Below are 14,168 nucleotides of genomic sequence, written 5' to 3' on the forward strand. Positions count from 1 at the left end.
GGCCAGTGGTGCCTAAATCGACCGCTGGATAGACGTCTTCACATTCTAATAAAATATGCTCCGTCGTTTCCCTAGCTTTACCGCAGCAAGCACATGCTTCTTCTTCCTTCTTATATCTCGCTTTATAGGTGCGTGTTCTAAGGCATCCCGATCTCGCTTCGAAAAGTAATGAGCTTCCCTTTGAGTTATCATAAATGGTTTCTTTCCTAATTTTGTTTTTTCCCCTTAAGTAGTTACTCATGGCAGGTTTCTTTTCCATTGCCGCCACCCATGAGATTAATTCAGCCTCTCTGACTTTCCGCTTGACCTTCTTTGTTGCTGTGTTGCCCATCCCACAGGCCTCATACTTGCTGGTAAGCTTCCTAGTTCTTTTCCTCCACTGTGAATCAATGTTTTGCCTGTACAGATACCTGAACACTCTCCCAGCCCATTTACTTTCCTCCATTTTCCTCAGCCGTTCTTCATACTCAATTTTACTGCGAGCTTCCCTCACTTCAAAACTAGTCCAGCCCATATCCCCTTGCACAGCTTCATTTGTAGTCTTCCCGTGAGCGCCCAATGCGAGGCGACCCACTGACCTTTGGTTCCCGTCGAGTCCTGATTGTACCCCTGATTTAAAGCAAACAACCGCATTTCCAAAAGTAAGACCTGGAACCATTACCCCTTTCCACATACCTCGGAGGACCTCGTACCTATTGTATCCCCATAGCGCTCTGTGCTTCATTATGGCTGCATTTCTCTTCCCCTTGACTGTTATGGTTTTTTCCTGTGTTTCCATATATCCGTTGCCTTCGTTTATCCATATACCAAGGTATTTATATTCTGTTACCCGAGGTAGTTCTTGGCCCTGTATCTCCACTGTCTGTTCACTGTTTTCATTGAATACAATAACACCTGATTTTCTAACACTAAATTTCAAACCTAAATTGTTGCCTTCCTGTCCACAGATATTAGCCAGACGTTGCAAATCACTTTGCTTGTTTGCGAGCAACACAATGTCGTCCGCATAAAATAAACCTGGGAGTTGCTGCTCTATTACTGTACCTGCCTGTTTGTATGATAGATTAAACCCGATATTACTTCCTTCTAGCGCCCTCTCCATCCTCACCATGTACATCATAAACAGCAGCGGGGATAAAGGGCACCCCTGCCTCAGTCCCTTGTTGATATGAACTTTCTCCGCGCTCCTCATCCCTTCCCATTCAACGCAAACAGTATTTTCTAGGTAAATCTCTCTCAAAAGCTGTATACAATCGTTACCTAAGCCTTCCCCTTCCAGAATATCCCACAAAATGCTGCGGTCTACGTTGTCGTATGCTCCTGTAATGTCCAAAAAGGCCACATACAACGGTCTGCTTTCTGCTTTTGATATTTCAATACACTGAGTAAGAACAAACAAGTTATCATCCAAACGCCTACCTATTCTAAAGCCATTCTGAAGCTCTCCCAAAATGCCATTATTTTCTGCCCATGCTTGAAGCTTTAATTTGATTGCCTGCATTGCTAGCCTGTATATTACCGATGTAATGGTCAACGGTCTATACGAGTGAATTCTGTCTTTCTCCCCCTTACCTTTATAAATTAAATTCATTCTACTTTGTCGCCAACTGTCTGGTATTCGTCTATCTTTTAAAGTTTTTTCAACTGCTTTCACGAGAGCTTCCTTACTTTTTGGTCCCAGTTCATTTATCAGCCTAACGGGAACCTCGTCTAGCCCTGTGGCTGTGCGCTTAGGAATTTTCTCTTCCGCTTTCTTCCAGTTTAAATTTGTAAGCACTAGCTCCTTTCCCCCTTGGGTCTCTTTCATGCTCTTTTTTTCTTCAAATACAACCTCGTCCTTGCCTTGGAAAGATTCGGCTGTTACTTTTTGGATGTAATTTATTGCTGCTTCTCCTTCCAGTCTGTTTTCATCTTCGTCTAGGATATGTTGTTGTATTGTTGTTGACTTCCTGCCTTATAATTTTATGTGATTCCAAAATATTCTAGGTGCGGCCTTCTTTTTCTCACGTATTTCTGACAACCAACTTTCACTTTCACCTTTTAATTTTGCTTGCACCAGTATTTGAACCATAGACTTTTTCTCCCGGTATATTTCCCATTTACTGGTTACTTCATCCTGTGGCAACTGCGCCTTCTTTGCCTGCCTGTGCTCTCGAGATGCTTTCTGTCGTTCGGCGATCGCTTCTCGTATCTCCTTGTTCCACCAGCTTTTCGGTTTCTTTTTTCCTTTCCAATGAACATGTTGTTTCTCTTTCCGTATTTCTGTTGTTACTACACTTAGAAGCTCACCATATTCCCACCCCTTACTTGGCGACTTGCCAATTTCTTCCTCCACTCTAGTGACAATATTTGCTATTTGTTCAGCGTTCAAATTTGGACTGGCCATTTTGCTTTCGTTGCTCTCTTTCCCAACTACATATCCCATTTTCAAAATGATGCGTTTATGGTCACTCCCTATGCTGCTAAACCCTTCCTCATCGATGACCATTTCTCTCAACTTATCATGAATTCTTTCTGTCATCAGACAGTAATCAATGGTCCATTGCCGGTTTCCCACTTCCCACGTGATCTGTCCTTCACACTTAGGCCCTGTATTCACAATCACGAGGTTATGTTGCTCGCAAAGGTCTAGCATTGACTTCCCGTTATTGTCGGTATAGCCATCTAAATCCTGTATGTGGGCATTCATGTCACCTAATAGGACTATCTCAGCACCATTCCCGAAACCCCTAATGTCAGCGCTTATGCATTCCACTAACTCTTTATTCTTCTCTGTGCAATTTATTCCGGTCCACAAATACGTAACTCCAAGCCAAGTTTCTTTCCCACTCATTGTACCTGATAACCAAAGATGCTCTTGACATTGTGAATTTACTCTTTTCCATTTGGCTCCCTGATGGTTGAGCATTCCGACTCCCCCTCCCTTTCTTTCCGACTTAGTTCTGTTGCACCCTTCCCATACATAATTCTCATTAACTGGCGGCTCTTCTGAGTCTCTAAGGTGCGTTTCTGTAACCGCATACACCCCTATTTGTTCTCTATGTAACTGCTCCTCAATCTCTGCCCACTTTTCCTTTCTTCTGCCGCCCTGCATGTTTATGTAGCCTATTGCATGGCGAGCTCTTGTTCTTGCTTTCCTCCTTTTTCTGTTATCGACGGCGATGCTCTTCTGATGTTCCCCTAGGGGACTTTCTTTATTACTACCTACTCTGACCTCCTGAGCGCCCGCGGGCCCCCTAAAAAAGCAACAGCGCGACCCCCAAGTCGCCAGCCCACTTCTCGTGCTAGCCTGTAATTGAAGTGGATCCCATCTCGTTTAAAACCACCGCAACTTCTCACTTCCCTGTTTACTTCGACAACCTCGAAGCCTTTCTCTCGGCTCATTTTCCATATTGCCTCATTGGCAGCCATTACGGCTCTTTGTACGTGACTGTCACGCACAGGCACCTCCGGCACCGTGCACATCACGATCTGCACCTGAGGGGATAGCTCGCGCAAGTCGTCCACCCCCTTCGCCAAGCGCTGGGCTAGTCCTGGCCCTTTCCTGTTCAGGACGTCATTTAGCCCACCTGCTACTACGACAAGGTTGCGCACGTGGGCATTTTCCGTGAGCTTTTCTTTTGCTCGCTCCATGACAGAACCCAGTGTCTGCCCTGGAAATGTCCCTACCGCCACTCTTTTGTCGCCTTTCACCCTCTCCACAATTGCTTTTGAGCACCCAGCCATGTTTGAGTCGCCAGCGATAATCACCCTTTCACTCTCTCCTACATCTCCCTGCTTCCCGGCTTCCTGTGGCTGCAGCGTCGCCTCACTCGGGGCGTGTTGCGCTGCTTCGCTATAGCTACGCCGATTCACCGGCGGCGAGCTGGCGACCGCTTGCTTTGGCTCCCTGCCTCCCACTTCGCCCTCGCTTTGGTGTCCTGACCCGACATTATCCGCTGCCCGAGTCTCAAGAGCGTCGAGCCGCCTTTGCAGTTCGGCGCTCCTTTCTTTCGCCTCCCCAAGCTCGGCCACAGTCCTCACCAACTGCGCGGCCTGGGCCGCCTCCACCTTGACGAAATTTTCAACCTTCGCCTGCAGTGCTACCCGCTTCTCCTGCTCCTCCCTCAAATTTGCCTTAAGCTCTTCAAACTTAGCCGCCCAATTCCCTTCCAGTTTTTGGACGGCTTCCCTGACGCCCTCGCACGACCTGCACGTGAAGCTAGACCCCACCGCGTCTGCTAAATTCTGGAATTTAGTCTCGTCGAGGAAGCACCAGCGCAGGCACTCGTCGCACTGCACTTGCTCCCCGTCCCCCGCGGCCTTCACGTTTTTCGATTTCATCGCTAGGCCTACGTCCCTAGGCCCAACGAGCAAGTTCGCCAAATCACTCACGCAAACCCGACCTCGACCGCTATCCCAAACAAAAACAAAGAATTATCACTCCCTACTCCATGTAAGAATCCGAAGAGCTAGCTGAAAGAACTACCCCCTAGGCCTAACGGGGGAGCCGCCAGACCTAGACAAAGCCGGTACGTTTCCTACTCCTACCAAAAATTCAAAATTTGCGCCCCTACTCCATGCAAAAGAAAACACTTCAAAACACTAGCTAATAAAGATAAAAGAGTACTTAGCTACGAACGAAGTCGCTGAAGCCTCGTCCACAGGAGCGTCCGCGAGCCACGACCGTCATCTTCCGAGCGAAATACACTTGGCCGCCATCTCGAGGCGGATACAGCAAACATTAGCAAACCCTCTCGTTAAGCCTACTGCGCCGCTAATCGAGAATTATGTCGTAAACAACGCCCATTTGTCACCTGTGCGCCACTGTCGAAGCATCATCACACAAATCTAAAGCAAACACGAGCATTATTGGGGAACGAATGAGCCGAACAGTGCAGGCCGACGACTCGCGATAGACCCGAAGCGGGCTGCTCTCACTTCGACTGGCGCCGCCATGTTGCCGTACACGCAAAGTGACACCCTTTGGCTTGCCCCTTCTGCCACACAACAATAATCGTTATCTGTCTTGGTGCGTTTCCTTTCTTTAACGCTGCGAGCCCGGTACTTTCCAGTAACGAACGGCACGCGCGTTATCAGCATCGAAGAGTTTACACCCTTTGGAGTGCCGTTCTGATAACGCGCGTGCCGTTCGTTACTGGAAAGTTCCGGGCTCGCAGCGTTAAAGAAAGGAAACGCATCAAGGCAGATAACGATTATTGTTGTGTGGCAGAAGGGGCAAGCCAAAGGGTGTAACTTTGCCTAAGAGTGTACGTAAGGCTCCCCTTGCGTGCGTTAGCGTTCACCGCTAAATCTCGAAAATAGCGTACGTACGTAAGAGCTCCAGCACAGTTTACGTACAGCGCATGCGCAGTGTGGTGCACGCAACGCTAACTCTGCGTTTGCTGCTTTACGCTATACTAAACTACGGCACGCGCGTTATCAGAAGGGGCACTCCAAAGGGTGTAAACTGTTCTATGCTGATAACGCGCGTGCCGTTCGTTACTGGATAGTTCCGGGCCCGCAGCGTTAAAGGGACCCTGAAACGCTTTTGACGATTTTCTACAAACGTACTGAGTCGTTAGAGTAGGTCCTTCTGAACATTAATTGACACATATAAGTGCTCTGCGTAAAGCGTGTAGTTTGTGATAAGGTTTTGAAAATGCACATCGCTGCCGATCGCAGCGCACTGCTCGGCGGAATTTTAAGCCGCCCCTACCCATATGACCGAAATCACCCATATGACGTCAGTGGGGCGAGCTATCCGATTGGCTGACCAGGGCGCGTGATCGATAATTTTTCCAACTTTATGGTAAACAAATGATCTTCGTAATAGTTGGAATGTTAGTTAATTTGTTTTTATAAAAAGAAAGTAGCATAAAGAGAATGCACAAGAACAATTTTTCAGTACACTTCAGCACTTCCGGCACACAGCAAGTGTCGTCTGCTTGTGTTACAACGTACTCCATTTTGACGAGAGCTCCGCGGTCAGAGTTGGTCTCAGTCTTTTCGCGAGCACTATGATTCGACTTTGTTGCCTTGTGGACTGCAAACGTAGCGACTGGCAATATGTCAAGCTGCGAATCGTGTCCCTCTGCAAGGCAGCGTACGAGCGAACTGGCTGCTGCGCATCGGACTGCCGCTATACGATCGGCGCCAGGATTTGCGCGTTTGTGGCCGTCACTTTACACCGGAAGATTACTAACGCAATAGCGTTTCGCGAGTCCCGTATTAGGGCAAACATAAGCGCAAGGGGACAGGGTCTGGCCGCTTGACTGTGCCGTAACGGGATGAGCCGAGATGAGCAGAAGGGCAAATGTGAATGGTCTGCACGGTGCAGCCACCTGGTGGCATAGAGCTCAACCATACACAGTAGCAGCAACGAAGCGTATTCTTCTTTGCTGCTGGTGCGTATATTTCGCAAGAGTGTAATCATCAACACGTTGGTTTTATAAATGTTTAAAATGTTTTACACTTGGTTAGAGCAATATTAGCGCTTTGTTTGACTGGTTAAGCGCTGCGCCAACAAGTGTCTGGACCGTGCAGACCGATCAGGCCGCTCACGTACGTCTACGCCAAAGTTCCTTCATCAGCTTGAGTTTATGCCTCCAGTCATTTGCCGAAATGACCAGCTTGCCTGTGGTTAACGGAATACCAGACACGTTCGGCGCTACGACAGAATGCTCGCAACGCACGCTGCTTCGATAGCTCTCGCTTGGGGTCGACGGCCAAGCGGCTAGCGGAGAGGCCTCGCGCGGGCGGGGGCGGGCTCCAAAACAACCGGAAGTGGACGATGTGACGTCGCATCGTGACGCAGGACCAGTGAAGGCGGAGCTTAGCCCCGCTCGCTCGGCGAACGAGTTGAGGAGGAAAAGCGTGGCTGGGGAGGAGGGTAACTTCTAATCGCTTGTAGCTCCATTAATACGTAACGCTTCACTTAAATTGTGGTGCGAATGTTCTACTTAAGCTGCACCCTACGCGTCTACAAAATTTGTCCGAACCGTTTCAGGCGCCCTTTAAAGAAAGGAAACGCATCAAGGCAGATGACGATTATTGTTGTGCGGCAGAAGGGGCACTCCAAAGGGTGTAAACTGTTCTTAGAGTGTAGCTACAAGAAAGCATCAGGACGGACATGCGTCAAAACACTTCACAAAGCATCACACCGATAGAAGGCTAAACCATCATGAGACACAGAACGCGCAATTCTGTCATGCAAGGTTAAACCGATCAAGAAATCTTACTTCCTCTGGAGATAGGCACAAAGATGGCGCGCTAACGCACGTGCTGCCAGCCCTTGTTATGAGATCAACTTCAATAATCTCCCGCGTAAGTTGTGATCGGTGCTTTTTTAGTACTTCACACCGATAAAAATTCGGCTTACATCCACAGTCGCGACAGTGAATTCCTAAGTGTCCCTGTATAGCTCGGTGCACGTTGTAATCATGTTCTTTTAGCCTTTCATTAAGGCAGCGACCAGTTTGGCCTATATATCTCTTCCCGCATGGTAGTGGTATTGAATAAACAACCCCAACAACGCAAAGACCCAAAACGCTACTTATGGTCGAACAGAGTAGTGCGCGGATTCAGCGCATTTACGACGACAGTACAGAGCCTGCGTAGTGTAACCGGCGCAGAAAACACTACTTCACGTTACCCTTGCGGCCAATCTTTTTTTAATCTGTGACAGACGTTATGCAAATATGGTATGACTACCAGCCTCGTTAGTTCATTACTTAATTCTTTGTTGTGCTTCCGTGTCACTGTCCTTTATCTGCTTTCATAGCTTCTCAGCTATGGCTGACAGTACCCACGAAACACGCAAGCAGCTATTTGATGTCTAAAAGATGTCTTGAACGGCTAATTCAAAAGCCTAGTAGCTGTCTTGATCAAGACATTTTGTAGCCATGGACGTCTAGAAATACTTCAGTAAGCCCTGCTAACGTTACGCCAAAAGTTGGCTAATGGACAGCTTGACAAGAACAATTGAAGACTTTTATTAGACATTCCCTCAAATTTTTGCGGCAGCTGTTACAGTAACATAACGTTTGCCCACAGTTACAATTTATTTTAAACGAGGCATGGACATCAGAAAAAAAGTTTATATTGTCGGATAGAGTGATGCAGAGGTAGTTTTTCCAGATGTGAACCATGGGAATAGTGTAGTACAGCCTCATTGGTCAATTTGTGCTTTTTAATTAGACCAATCAATTGAATGCCACCTGTCAGAATTATTTTGCAAATAAAACAATATCTGTATTGTATGCTGATATAATTCCAATGTTCACTCATTGACCTAAACAAGAACATCTCTGCGTGAAACACGCCATTATTGACAAAACTTCGCCCTGCTGGGTCTCCACCAAATTGAAATAGATTCTAGCAAAGAAAAATTTTGTCAGTGATGCTGCAGTTCAGGCAAAAATTACATACTTGTTTCAGCTACAGGGGGTACAATAGCCTTACACCAGTATACGAAACAGAACACTGTGCTGCTATGAGTTAAGAAATAAAGGATAGTACACATCTGGAAAAACACTCTGCGAACCACTGTAACTAGCAATATAAATATATGTTTTCTGATGTCCATGCTTCATTTAAAAGTAAATTGTAACTTACTTTCTGGGTGCCTCTTGTAAGGTAGCGCCACATGCTTGCACAGCATCACGCGGAAATAATGGCGAGTTCTTCAGCATACCATACATTAGTGAATTCCTTGTATGTTGCACGTTAGAAGAACTGAAAGATAAATCATAATATGCTGTTATTTTTTTCATAAACTGTATGATGAGCTTTTCATGCATAAAAGGTGATTGCAAGCGAAAATGCAGCAAGGCATCAACTTCACACCATGTCACATACTCATACTTTATTACCTAATAAATTAGAAAAGATGCAGAAAGTGTAATTAACAAGAGTGACAAATAGCAGCAAAGGTGATCATGGATAAATCTTCAAGATGATTGCCGCCGCTGCCAGAGTAGGCCAGCCTTCGTAGGAGAGCAACTGGCTGCCCACAAAAGCTTGCTTTCACAGGCCACGCGTGACGGTTCTTGTAGACATAGGAAAGCAATATCTGCACAGAACAGGAAAAAAAGGGCAAGGGAAGAAAGTTTGGCTCACATTAAAAATAAATTTAAGCACTCATTTCTCTTAAATTCCGGGTATCTTAAGGTATGTATGTGATGATGTTTAAAATGACTAGTATATTTCCTATCATAAAAAGCCAACAAACACTGACACCAAGGACAACATAGGGGAAATTACTTTTGCTTAATAGATTAAATAAAGAAACGATAAATTAATGGAAATTAAAGTGGATGAAAAAACACCTTGCCGCAGGTGGGAACTGAACCCGCAACCTTCGCATTTCGCGTGCTATGCTCTACCAATTGAGCTACAGCGGCGTCGTTTTCCCATCCACTTTCTTGGGTATTTATGTGTCCTAGTCGAACGCTGGGAGTGTTAGCCAGCGCCACAACTCAGAGACCTTGTTCCTGGCATATAGTCATTAAGTTGCATAGCAGAGTCAAAGTCAGCCTTTAATTTATTGTATGGTGTCTTGTGGCTAAAAAGCCACTTATCAACCTGTCAAACAAGTCTGAGAAGCTTCCTGCAAAATATAATCAGTTTAAAACAGTAATTCACTCTGCAGGTAAATGAAGTACTAACTTAATTAAAAAATTAAATAGCGTTTTATATTGTTGAACTAAAAGCAAGTTTGGCATTTTGCACTGCCTAGCTGTTGCCTTTCTTTCAAACTTAAACATCACACAGTACAGAGTAAGCAGGTAGCATGCAAAGGAGGACTGGTGATAAAGTAGTGTTCCAAAGCAACACTCCTAGCTGGATCAATCACTTTGTTGATATATTTTCATGTGACCCTAATTGGCTTCGGGCAATACCTCACACAAATGACGCAACACCTTGGATGATGCGTCATACAAAGTTGAAAGTATCTCATGATGTGATCAAACAATAACATTGCCCACTGACTTGGAAGTGTTAGTATGCTGTTTGCGTGAGAAAGTGCAAAGTGATTCTTATAGGTGGCAAATTCATCAGTGTATCTATAGCCTCAGGTAATTCTCAGCATCTATACTGACTTGCAACTGAGAAGCCACTGCACACAAAAAGGTGTATTCAAGTAAGGTCCATGCAGAATAATTGCCCACCTAGTGAAAAGGCAAATGTGGCAGGCTAATGGGCCAGGGCAAATAGATTGATAAATTCTGATAACACCTCCAATGATATTATTGAAATAGGTGATTAAAAACAGCACAGGTAAAATTGCAGTTATGACAAAATTTTAAAAGCACCTCTGCAAACTGCTGGAACCCTCAGCATAATGCCGGTTCTACATTGTGATCTCCTCACAATAAGGTTAAAAAACAGTCTGGCACAAGCTACTTGATGTGATTCATTTTGCAAGCGCCAGCCAAGTGCTGATGGTGGTAGAGCGAAATTGAAGTTTGTCCTTGTATGGAAGCCTTGGCCCATGTTTTATCAATTCTAGCGGCAAAGCACACCTTTTAAAGCACACATAAATCTTAAATTAGACTGCTTGCTGATGCTGTACAGTAAGTTCCTGTAAAGAAACTAAATCACACAGAAAACATTTAGGATACCAAACTAATCAAATACTGGCTTGAATACATTTGTGCATTAGGGAAGCAAGGTGTAATGTACACTGTTGTAGAAAATTTTTACTCATGTATGGAATACTTCTATGACACAGCAGAGTTAATTTGTGAGCTCTTACATAGCAATGACTACCTACAGGTAAATTTTGTAAGGATTAGGGAAACTAATTATTAGTAGAACTGTGTATGTACACTGGCACTGAGAAATTGGTTATAATAGTGGCAGCTTATAATGGACCAGTGCAAAAAAATGGCCATTTGTGAGACACCAACTAGCTATTTTACCACGAAGCGCTCCCTGGCCTTAACCCATATAAAAAGCACTGGGAGGACCAGAGAGGGTACAATACATTGGCTTACACTGATCATGATGAGGTCCCGTCATCCAGCTAGTGCCAAGGTACAAGAAGGATGTCCAGCCGTCTATAGAGTGAAAGAGATAGCATCAAGTCAGTTGAAAGGCAAATTTGCAATTACAAATAAGGTGACCCGGTCACAGTCATTCATTAATAAATGCCAAGCTGTCGTGATTTCACTCCCAGATGAAGCACCTACTAGGTTAAAGGTTTTGCTGCTTATTTAGAACAAAACACAAGTGAAATTTGTACATCAGCAGACGATTTAATTTGGAATTGTATAGATGAAGTAAACACTGCAGTTTTATTTTTTGTTTTGCTATAAAGTGGGAAGGCTACAAACTGCATAGTCACTGACACACGCGCGCACACGTAAGAACAAAAGGACACAAAATAGGGCGAGTTCAGTCTGGTTCAGCATTACAGCCAGTGCGTCGTCTTCGAATGCACTCCTTTCGGTTGGTTCGTGCTACGTTAACCACAGGCTAACAAGCAGGGCAAAGTTCTGACGGTTGTTGCGGAAGTCGTGGAGCGCGGTAGTGCTGAACGGCTGAACACAAGCAGAACCCTCGTATACAAGTAACGAGGAAAACACGTAGGGCAGAAGAGCCCATATATCAAGAATTGTCGCGGGTAACACCTAAATATATTCACACTGTTGACGAAAAACGAAGCGCAATGTATTTAACTTACCGGAAAAAGTGTTATCCGAACGTGCGACGTACAAAGACGCACCGAGACACGAAGGTGGCGAACGCAGATCCCGCCATTGTGGTATCAAGCCGTCGGCGAAAACACGCAATACAGCTGATGTCACGAAGCACTGATGCAAAACACACGACACACAGCATCAGCACAGCTAAATGACTCCAGTTAATATCCAGTATAAATGTACAGAACGGCTGAGAATGACGCACAACTGGATAACGAACCCACGACCGAGACATAGCGGGCGGCAATGGCCGTTTTTTCAAACTTCGTGCCTCCCAGTGTTTCCAGCGCAGAATGAGATGTCCAACAAATTTGGATTGTGCCGCCGAAGTGGTCGCAGCGCGGTGGCTCTGTGACACCGCTGTACAACACCGGCGTTTCGCTCCTGCTGCTGTAAATACCTGCTGCGCGAGCATAGAATGGTTTCCAGGCGTCGTGTGCGCGCCCCGTATGGAAAACAATAACACGCCTTTGATTGTTGAAGTTCTGGTGTGAAATTATTTAATATTAAAAATGTTGCTTCCAATGAGTTCGATTTGTCTGTGGCGTCTTTTATTCGCTAACGCCGACGGCCGACGGTAACCACACATTTAACACGTCGTTTGGCATTTTATGCACTTTTAGACAAAAAGATCTAGAAAAGTTCTTGAGTTAGACATTCTGAATGCGTTTACCAAAACAGACTCTAGTGACACCAGTAGTGGGTTTTGCCGCAGATAGAATATATACTAGCATATTCCAAGTGCTGAGGTTATGTTTAAAGGAGCACTGACACAAAAATTTGAAGTCGAGATAACTTGTGAGATCGATTTAGTTGGTCACACACACATCGTCTATAAAATATCAGCGGCGAATATCGCTTAGAACATATTTAAAATAAATTTTAAAGTACGTGCGCCCAGCCAACCGCAAAACAGAGCACCTCGCGACATTGACATCAACCGGGATTGTAAATAGCCAAGAAAACGCTACGTCATGTGGCTACGTCACGAATTTTCGTTGGCTGCCATGCGGCTTACATGTGCTTTTCTCCTCTGTTGTTGCTTGTTCTAGCTGTTGTACTCGTAGTGGGACGCTCTCCGTGTCGCTGGAACTGCAGTGTTTGTCGTGTCCATCGGGATATTTCCCACACTATCAGCTTGACTGCGCTGCCACAACGTTCAACGCCGATTTGTTGTGCCTTACCATTGATTGTGGCCGATGCGAGGGTTTTGTTGAGGTTCGTCCTCGCCATCGCCGGCCGCAATATCTGAGTCGCTAAGTGATTGGCCACGTCTAAAGCGCGAGACACATGGCGCGATTTTCCGTTGCATCTGTAGTACGGCGCGTCGTGTCCGACTTGCCGCATGCGGCGATTCGGGACACATGGTACAATTGAACGAGCGGCGGCCCAGAACCGGCGCCCCTGCGTGGAAGTTCGGAATCCTGCGTAACTTCGAACAGAAAGTGAAAGCAACCGTATTTGCACAGCTATCTTGTTTGAAACAAACGATAACAATATAAACACGTCTATGCGAGCACTGTAGACGTGTTTCCGCAAGGCCGCGTCAGCAGTATCGGATCCGTTGACAGCCGCCGATGTCCAAGAGCCGGCAGGCATAGCTCGCTGGGCCATCGAATCCGACACCGGTTGCGCTTGTGACACGGTCGTTTGCAGCTCGTATAACGAAGCGCCTATGTTAGTCGGCAAAACGTATACACAGTTATGTCACGCTTAAATTGCAGCACATTTGATTTCTTTGGCGCCAACAGAAGTGAACGAGCATGCCAAGCGAGCTTGCGATCGCTGGGAGACGATGTAGGCCTAGCTCGCCGGCCGTGTATTCGGGGCAGAGGGTCCTTGCGATGCGTCCGCAGCTCGTAATAAAGCGCCTAAATTCGTCAGCACAATCAATGCCTGAACACTTATGTTTCTCTTAAGTGAAAATACGGTTAGTTTTCCCGGAGCCGTTAGTAGTGATGAGTAAACAGGCCAGTCAGGCGAGCCGCTTCGTATACAGACGATTGCTGGCGCGTCTGCGCTTACCGCGTCCGAGTGTAAATCACGCCAACGATTTACTATTTCGCACAACGTTTCTTAACTCGCACTCTTTCGAGGTCACTTTATTCTAGGAGTTATTTCGTGTCAGAAACAAATTGTAGCCCATTTATGCGCCGTCGTCAGCGGCGAAAGAGGGCCGCGTTTCGACCAGAAAAGAAACGGACATGATCGGAGCAGCGAGGCGCCCGCTCGCCGGCCCCGCCCCGCCGGGTCAACCACGTGGCCATGACGTTCACGCTACCGGCGTTGTCATTGGCTGCGGTCGTCCGACCGATGCGGCAGTCGCACGACAATACGTCATGGCTTTTTGCGAACACGTGACCACTTTGTTTACACTCCCGTTTGCCCCATCTCGTTGCTCTCTGGAACCGAAACTTCGACTGGTCGCTACAAAAAAGACTGCAAATAATTAACTGTCACGCTCTGAAGTAAATGAGGTTT

This window comes from Dermacentor variabilis, chromosome 1 (genome assembly GCF_050947875.1).
Source record: "Dermacentor variabilis isolate Ectoservices chromosome 1, ASM5094787v1, whole genome shotgun sequence".
NCBI classification, from domain to species: domain Eukaryota; kingdom Metazoa; phylum Arthropoda; class Arachnida; order Ixodida; family Ixodidae; genus Dermacentor; species Dermacentor variabilis.